This window comes from Marmota monax, unplaced genomic scaffold, assembly GCF_021218885.2.
Source record: "Marmota monax isolate L192 unplaced genomic scaffold, Marmota_monax_Labrador192_F-V1.1 WCK01_AAM20220418_F8-fsc00163, whole genome shotgun sequence".
In the NCBI taxonomy this organism is placed as follows: domain Eukaryota; kingdom Metazoa; phylum Chordata; class Mammalia; order Rodentia; family Sciuridae; genus Marmota; species Marmota monax.
In genome coordinates, this window is record NW_026693660.1 from 505,875 (window position 1) to 513,867 (window position 7,993).

The following is a 7,993-nucleotide window of genomic DNA, read 5'->3' on the forward strand; positions in this document are numbered from 1 at the left end:
ATTTAGAGCATCATACCTAAATTATTTTCTTTAATTTCAGAGAATTACAACATATTTTACAATATAACATTTTAAGTAGTTGCTAAATTATTTCAGAACCTGTTTTAGACCATTTCCTGCCACCAAAATAAAATTATAATGCAATAAAATTGTTAAATACTTGAGAGTTGAACACATCTATAATCCCAGTTTATAAAAAGAAAAAAAAAAAACTCAGTCAAATCAAAACTATCTAATTTTAAACAGTAACAAAGTTTCTTGGTTGCCAAAATTTAGCGCCAAGACTCACTAGTGGTTTGGAGAATTTTTAGTCTTAAGACTTATTAGTGGTTTGGTGGTGCTAGCGAATCCAACCTCAGGGCCTTTGAGTCACTCACCCAGCCCCAGTAGGGAATTTTTTTAAAGTTCCACAGATTAACATGAGGTCCAGCAGCAGTAATTTCATGCTCTGCCACTTAATATATCCCCAGTGCCCAATAACAGTAAATTTTTAATCCATGCTTTATAAGTATTGAATTTTAGGTCTTCTTCAAAAGTAAAATTAATCATAATAGTGAAATTACAGGTAGATGAGATAGTACATAGCTGTAATCCCAGCTACTTGGGAGGCTGAGTGAGGCAGGAGGACTACAAATCCAAAGCCAGCCTGTCTCAAAAATAAGACTTAAAAAGGACTGGGGTATAGCTTAGTGGTAGAGCGCTTGCCTAGTATGTGAAGGCCTGAGGTTCAATCCCCAAGTACCTACCTCCTTTCCCCCAAGAAACAATGATTGCTAACAGGAATGGTGTTTCTTTTTGGTGTATGAAACTGTGGTTATAGTTGTACAATTCTGTGGATAATACTGAAAACCACTGAACACTTATGTATTGTATGGCATGTTAATTATAACTCAAAAATCAGCTACTCTTGGGTTGGATGTGTTGCTCAGTAGTAGGGTGCATGAAAGCAAGAGGCCCTGGATTAGATTGTTAGCACAGGAAAACAAAACAACAACAAAAGGGGCTGAAGATGTACATCAGAGGAGGCTTGGCATGCACAGGCTGTGGGTTTGATCCCCAGCCCAGCAAAAGCAAAAACAGTTACTTTGAAAATAGCTTCTTTCCCCAACTCTGTAATATGTATTAAATAAGAACTCTTAGTGATCATCTATTTGGAATATAAATAAAAACTCTGAGAGCTGGGGTTGTGGCTCAGTGATACAGCACTAGCCTAAAATGTGTGAGGCACTGGGTTCAATCCTCACCACCACATACTAAATAATAATAAACAAAGTTATAAAAAAAGGTTTTAAAAAACTCTATCTGAAAAAAAAGCAGGGTAGAAATACTAAATGTTTAAAATTTTTATGGCTGAAATAGTTTATAAGAAAAACATATTTTAAAAATAATTATTCTTGTTGGGCACAGTGGCACATGCATGTAATCCCAGGAGTTAGGGAGGCTGAGACAGGATTGAACGTTCAAGAACAGCCTCAGCAATTTAGGGAGATCCTAAGCAACTTAATGAAGCTTTGTCTCAAAATAAAACACAAAAAGGACTGGGGATGTAGCTCAGTGGTAAAGAGTCCCTGGGTTAAATCTCCAGTAACCACCCAGCCCCCCAAAAATTCTTATTGTAAATCACTAGTCCTAAAAGGTTAGTATAATTTTTGTTTTTGCAATACTAAGGATTAAACTCAGGGCAAGTATGCTAGGCAAGCACTCTACCACTAAGCTACACCCATCAGCCCTTTTTATTGTATTTTGAGACAGGATCTCAATATTAAATGATGTGTAAGTAAGCATATCTTTTTCAACTTTACACATCCTTCAGCTGAATTCAACTACTGGGACACACTCCTTCACATAAGAGTATGAGCCACGGAAAAGGAACAGCATCTGATCACTCAGAGTCAAAGGATTTTCAAAATCCTTAATTGTCTATTACCAAATGAATTAAAAGCCACATTTCATGGCTTAAATACTTTCAGTTCACAAGTACAAACGTGCAGGGTACAGTTATACAACTGTGTATATGAGGTATACACGAACACTTATTTTTTAAGGGGTTAAAAGGAAAAGAAAAACAGATATCTAAAGGGTGTGGCAACTCATCCAAGGTCACACAACAAGTCAGAACAAAGAGCAACATTCTGGTTATACCAACCTCCAGGGGAAATCTTACCATTTCGCAAAAAGATTGTTGTTTGGTTTTACATCAGAAATTAAAAAAGGGGAGAGGGGACTGTGAACTTAGTTCAAAATTTTACGCAGAGTCTGTGAGATTGCTATTTTGGATAAACACACTTGTGTCAGGAGTGGTTAAGAGCTAAAGAAAACTATCAGTCAACAGTATGTGCATATCTATCCGGTCAGATTGCTTCAAAAAGTCTAGGCGTTCTCCCTCATAGTCGGTTATGAAGGCAAGAAACTTGAGATCTCCTTGGAATGCTGACAGGATAAAAATCAACGGAAATAAAATGTGAACTGTATTGCTTAAAAGGGTAAGAAGGCAGGTTTTTCGGGGAGGGGGAAGGAAATGGGTGTCAAACAAGAAAGGACTACGGATGGCAAAACTAACCTATAGCTAGCTGTTCTAAGTGAATCGCATGCAAACCTTTTCTTCGACCAAACGGAAGTCCACGTTCTCCAGTATAGCTCTGAAAATGGACCCAAAGTTTTCCGTGAAGCTACTTGTGGGGAAGAACAGCAAAGTAGGGCAAAGGTCTGAGTTCCTACGCCTTAGATAGCCCACACTGGGGGAAGAAGTTCCCTTCAAAGGTCCGCAATAGGACCACGTTTGTCTATAGCGTCTGGTCCGGTTATAATGAAATGGACCCCCTCAAACTTCGAAAATCCGGAGTAGAGGAGAGCCGATAAATGCTTACACTGACACACACACGCCACACACACATACACACACACTCGGTCTCTCACTCACGCGCAGTGTGAACCAGTGGGGAGTCGGTGACTCCGTAGTCTCTGAACACCTTCCTCCCCGGGTGAAATCCGCCTCCTCACCCAGTTCTGTCTGCCCGGACCCTCCACTCCCCTCACCTGGCCCTGGCCCCTGCCCCAGAAGAGATGAAAAGCGGCGGCGGCGGTTGCTTCCAACAGGGTCCCCAAGCGACGGTGACTGCTTCGACCCACTGCCCTAATCTACCGCCGCCGCCATGTTGAAAGGTGAGGTCACCCCCGGCGTGCTTCCGTCACCGCCGACGTGGGGGCGGGCCCAGGCCGCCCAAGAGCGACGGAAGAGGGCGGCTCTGTCACCAGAACGGAAGCACAGACCACCGAGGCTTGGGGATCTCTTTGCGCAGACGTAATTGAAAAGCTGATCCTTCCTAGCCCGCTGTTCGCAGGCGTCGCTCAAATCTATGATTCCTGAAGTTGCGGAAGTTCTTGTCAAGTCATTTCCGGTCTTGCAATTCATCGTAAAGAACCAATTCTCCGTCTGCGGGATAAGTTTAGTTCTGCAGACATGTGTTGCGTTTCAAACAGGTGCCAAGAGAGTCTTAAGAGCTGCGGTGTTCTCAGCCACTTGTCGGCAAATGTGGTCCTGTGTTGTAAAAGATTCCCACGGAACGGAGCTGGGATGGCCTAGGGGGGGTCGTTGTAGGCGGAGGGAACGGCCTGAGGGTAGATAAAGGAAATTTATAGTAGTAATACATTTTTGCTCACAGCACTTAGTGCATGGAATATAATTTGTGTTAACGTGTTTTTGTTTATTTGAGTCCAATATTGCTTTAGATGAGTCACTAAAGGCATCTAGGCGACAGGGTATAATACCATACTTTAGGGAGAACCAGTAGGCCGTGGTGTCCTTGAAATGAATTGTTACAGGACATCATTGAAGATTAGGATTTAAGAAGTCCAAGAAAGTGTTAGACCCAGTCTGGTTAGAAGTGATTAAATCCTGTTGAGGAGTGAGTGGGTTTCATTTGGGGTGAGGAAAATATGATAAAGCACTTGAAATTATATGGGGGAGATGGAATTAAAAAGGTTAAGATTGAGGATGTAGCTCAGTAGAGTGCGTGTCTAGCTTGCACAAGTTTCATACCCAAAAATGAAAAAAAAAAAAATAGTAAGTGTGGGCTGGTGTCACAGAGGTGGAGCCGTGCTGTTAATAGAGAAACTATGAAATTTACCGGGGAGGTTTTTTTGTTTGTTTGTTTTGTTTTTTGGTACCAGGGATTGAATTCAGGTGCCCTCAACCATTGAGCCACATCCCTAGTTCTTTTCATATATGTATTTACTTACTTATTTTTATTTTGAGACAGGGGCTCACGAGTTGCTTAGGACCATGCTAAACTGATGAGGCTGGCTTTGAACTGGCAATCCTCCTGCCTCAGATTCCCAGATTGCTGGGATTACAGGTGTGTACTCCCATGTCCATCGAAGAGATATTTTAAGTTGAAATATTAGGAATGAAAAATCAACTGAGGTGTAAGTGGAAGAAAAGAATTGAGGCTAAAAGTGTAGTGTTTTGAAGGAACTGGAGGGAAACCAGGAAAGTGGTGAGCAAGAGAATATGGGACCTGTGGGCACAGAGGAGGCAGGCCCAGGGTGGGCAATGAAAGACCATTACAAGCAAATGGAAGACACTAGAGAGTCACAAATTGATAGTTTCATGCCATTTAGGTTGTTTGGTTTTGTTTTGTTTTTTTGCGGTGCTAGGAATTGAACCCAGGACCTCACACATGGCTAGGCAAGCACTTAACATTGAGCCACACCCCTTGCCCTGGTCATTTAGTTTTTTTGTTGTTGTTTTGCTATGTTTTGCACCAAGGATTGAACTCACTGAGTCACATCTTGTATTTTATTTAGAGACAGGGTCTCCCTGAGTTGCTTAGGGCCTTGCTTTTGCTGAGGCTGGCTTTGAACTCGCAATTTTTGTGTCTCAGGCTCCTGAGCCACTGGCAATACAGAGGTGCACCACTGCGCCTGGTTTATCTAGGTTTTAAATCACTCATTATGCTGTGTGAAAATTTGGTTGAAAAGGAGCAAGAAGCCAGGCATGGTGGTGCATACCTGTAATCCCAGTGGTTCAGGAGGTTGAGGCAGGAGTATGGAGAGTACAAAGTCAGCCTCAGCAACTTAGTGAGGCCCTAAGTAACTTAGTGAGACCCTATCTCAAAATAAAATATAAAAAGGTTTGGGAATGTGGCCCTGGGTTCAATCCTCGACAGGAAAAAAAAAAGAAGAAGAAGAAGAAGTGCAAGCATCTACTTAAGTAAAAGTTACTACTTTTAGTTATAATTTGGCTTTTTTCTTTTTCCTTTACAAATTAATATTTTTTGAGCCAGACACAGTAGCGCATGCCTGTAATCCCAGTGCCTTGGGAGACAGGAGAATCGCGAGTTCAAAGCTACCCTCAGCAAAAGTGAGGTGCTAAGCAACTTGGTGAGACCCTGTCTCTGAATAAAATTATAGGGCTGGGGATGTGGCTAAGTGGTCAAGTAACCCCGAGTTCACTCCCTGGTACCAAAAAACAAAAACAAAACTATTTTTTAGTGTGTAATGCTGGGCATGGAAACCAGAGCTAAGCATGTGTTCTACTGCTGAGCTATACTCCTAGCCCTCTTCAAGAATTCAAGACAAATGAAGCTGGGGATGCAGTGGCACATTCCTGTAATCCCAGTTACTTGGGAGACAGTTCAATTGAAAGTTCTATTCCAGCCTGGGCAGTTTAGTAAGACCCTGTCTCAGAATAAAAAGTAAAAAGGGGCTGTAGGTCAGTGGTAGAGGTCTTGCCTTACATGTGTGAGGTACTGGGTTCAATCTTGAGTACCACATAAAAATAAATAAAATAAAGGTATTGTGTCCATATTGTGTACAACTAAAAAATATTTTTTAAAAGGGGTGGGGCAAACCAGGCGCAATGTAATCCCAGTGCCTCAGGAGGCTGAGGCGAGAGGATTATAAGCAAAGACAAGGCGCTAAGCAACTCAGTGAGACCCTGTCTCTAAGTAAAATACAAAATAGGGCTGAGGATGTGGCTCAGTGGTCACGTACCCCGAGTTCAATCCCTGGTACCAAAACCAAAAAAACCACAGCATAAATAGAAGAGAGTAGAAAGCTACACAAAAGGGAATTAAAAAAAATATTTTGTTTTTAGTTGTAGTTGGACACAATATCTTTATTTTTATGTGGTGCTGAGGATCAAACCCAGTGCCCCGCACATGCTAGGTGAGCGCTCTAGCCACAACCCCAGCCCCACAAAAGGGAATTTTAATTATATCTGTGACATGATGTTTTTTTTCTTGGTACTGGGAATTTAACCTAGGGGTCCATTACCACTGAGTCACATTCCCAGTCCTTTTTATTTTTTATTTTGAGACAGGGTCTCACAGAGTTGCTTAGTGCCTCCTCACCATTGCTGAGGCTGGCTTTGAACTCGTGATCCTCCTGCCTCAGCCTCCTGAGCAGCTGGGATTACAGGCCTGTGCCACTGTGCCCGGTTGATAAATGCAAATTTAGGTGGCCGGTACAAAATATTTGAATTATTCTTAATACTTCTTTTTGTGCCCCAAAGTAGTAATAAGCCAAGATTCTGTTTTCAAAAACAAACAAAGGGGGTCTGGGGCTATGGCTCAGTGGTAGAGTGCTCACCTTGCATGACCGAGGCCCTGGGTTCAATCCTCAGCATCACATAACAATAAATAAAATAAAGGTATTGTGTCCAACTACAACTAAAAAATAAATATTTAAAGAAACAAAGGTACATTGAAGCCAGGGGCTTAGTGGTGCATGCCTGAAATCCCAGTGGCTCAGGAGGCTAAGACAGGAGGATCGCAAGTTCAAAGCCAGCCTCAGCAACTCAGTGAGACCCTGTCTCTAAATAAAATAAAAAGTAGGGATGGAGATGTTGCTCAGTGGTGGAGTGCCCCTGGGTTCAATCCCTGGTATTAAAAAAAAAAAAAAGCACATTGATTTACACAGTGTTACATCTATTTCATGTATTAATTTAATAACAATTTGTGGCACTAGATTGCTGCTCTCTGAAAACCCAGTTATTTGCATTATATTGTAAAAATAGGTAAAAGGAGTGATTGTAATCCAAATGAGTTAATGCCACTTTGTCCTAGCCTAGGAATGTTAAGAGGGAGGCATAATCCTGAAAATCTGTCTTCTAGATTGGTGAAGAATGAAGATAGTAATGTGGAAACTAACAAAATGAGACAGTCTTTTAGTTTGGTTTTAGCTCAGTTGATTTGAACATTGAAGAAGTTCAGTTCAGTTGTATGGATTTTTTTCTTTTTGGTATTAGTCTTATTGTCCTGTGGCTAAATCCTTCCCTTACCCAATTATTACTAGTCTTCTCAAATATGTATACCATTCTTTCATTTCACTACAAGGAACATGTAGACTAGTACAGCTGGAAAGCAATTTGGCAACATGTATTAAGAACTCCTTGCACTATTCTGTTATTGTTAACAGCTTGTTTGAAATTTCTTCAAAATAAAAAATTAATAATACAAATGTGTCTACTTTTGACTCATAATCTACTACCAGGAGTCTGTCCTAAAAATAAAGGAGTTTTTGAAAGGTTTTACCTTTGTAGTTGGGGCAATTTTTTTTTTTTTTTTTTTTTTTTTTTTGGTGCCGGGGATGGAACCCAGGGCCTGCGCATGCGAGTCAAGCATTCTACCAACTGAGCTATTATCTCCAGCCCCATATATTTTTTTTAATATTTACTTTTTAGTTTTTGGCGGACACATCTTTGTATGTGGTGCTGAGGTTCGAACCTGGGCCACGCGCGTGCCAGGCGAACGCGCTACCGCTTGAGCCACATCCCCAACCCAGCCCCATATTTTAAAAAAAAAAAAAATTTGTAGTTGGACACAATACATTTATTTTATTTATTTTTATGTGGTGCTGAGGGCCGAACCCAGCGCCTTGCACATGCTAGGCGAGTGTTCTACCGCTGAGCCACAACCCAACCCCCCGCACACACAATTTGTTAAGAACAAAATATTGGTGAGTTGTTTCCATTTAAGCCACGAAAACAAAA

At 41.4% G+C, this 7,993-nt stretch overlaps 1 protein-coding gene across 8 annotated transcripts in view; it reads right to left on the reverse strand.

Annotated features, from left to right (window-relative positions):
- The window catches only part of Bcl2l13 (BCL2 like 13), a 76,387-nt gene extending 73,197 nt beyond the window's left edge, over positions 1-3,190 (reverse strand). For 6 of the 8 annotated variants that reach the window (XR_006855160.2, XM_046459807.2, XM_046459808.2 and 3 more), the window contains exon 1: positions 3,037-3,190. The gene's annotated coding sequence lies outside the window, so the exon portion shown is untranslated. Of the gene's footprint in view, positions 1-2,560; positions 3,000-3,036 lie in introns of those variants that run through there. The other 2 variants (XM_046459804.2, XM_046459805.2) reach the window with 2 other exon arrangements.
- Between the last annotated feature and the right edge of the window lie 4,803 nt (positions 3,191-7,993).